Source organism: Trichechus manatus, unplaced genomic scaffold (assembly GCF_000243295.1).
Source record: "Trichechus manatus latirostris isolate Lorelei unplaced genomic scaffold, TriManLat1.0 scaffold00006, whole genome shotgun sequence".
Classification (NCBI taxonomy): Eukaryota; Metazoa; Chordata; class Mammalia; order Sirenia; family Trichechidae; genus Trichechus; species Trichechus manatus.
Genome location: NW_004443942.1, coordinates 3,352,025 through 3,353,095, shown reverse-complemented (window position 1 = coordinate 3,353,095; position 1,071 = coordinate 3,352,025).

Genomic DNA, 1,071 nt, shown 5'->3' with positions numbered 1-1,071 from the left:
GTCCTTTTGACTAGGCTGTGGGAACCTGGAAGGCAGGGACTTGCTTAATTTCTCTCTGTATTCCTAGTCCCAGCACAGTGCCTGGCATGCACGCATACCTTCATTCATTTAACACATATGTATCAAGCAGCTACTAGGTGCTATGTGCTGGGGATACAACAGGGAATAAAAAGAGACAGTCACTATCCTCATGGAGCTTACAGTATAGTGAAAGAGACAGATATTAACCAAATAATTAAACAAATAATATAAAATTACAACTGTAATAAGTACTAAGAAGGAGACACGCACAGAATTCTGACAAAGTATAAAAGGCAAATTCAACATAGTCTGGGAAATGAGAGACAGGTTCCTAGGAAGTGACATGTGAGCTGATTTGAATGTCGAGAAGGGTTAACTAGACGGTGAAGGAACGTCCTTTCATGCAGGCGGAATAGAACACAGACAGGCCCAGAGGCAGGTGAGCAGGTATTCTAACAAATTTAGGGGATGGTAAGTCAGGTGCAACATGGAAAAGAGTCAAGGAGGCCAAGAAAAGTAACTAGGTTCACTATACTCACAGTTCCCAGAGTACAGACCAAGCCACGCAGGGCCACACAGGAGCACGACAGACGCAGGGCGAGCGCAATGGGAGAGCGAGAGAGCAAGCAAGGAACTGTGGGCAGTGCCTTTACTGGGGTTTCAGGGTGAGGCTGAGCAGTTAGATGTGCTGGTCTGGGGTTGCCTAGTTAAATTTTAAAGTTCCTACCTAAGGGAGGAAAAGGCACATGTTCCCAACGAGCCAATCAAATGGGACCACAAGGTGTGGGGGAAGGATGTGACTTCCCAAGGAGATTATCACATGGGAGTAAATTGGGAAAGTGAGGGAGTTCCGAGGGGATTATTGCAGGAGACCAAATGGTGTTTCTTTCAGTATACCAGTTGTTATTTGCCATCGAGTCAATTCCGACTCATGGTGACCCCATGTGTGCAGAGTAGAACTGCTCCATAGGGTTTTCAAGGCTGTGACCTTTCAGAAGCAGATTGCCAGGCCTGACTTCCGAAGCACCTCCGGGTGGGTTCAGACTGCCA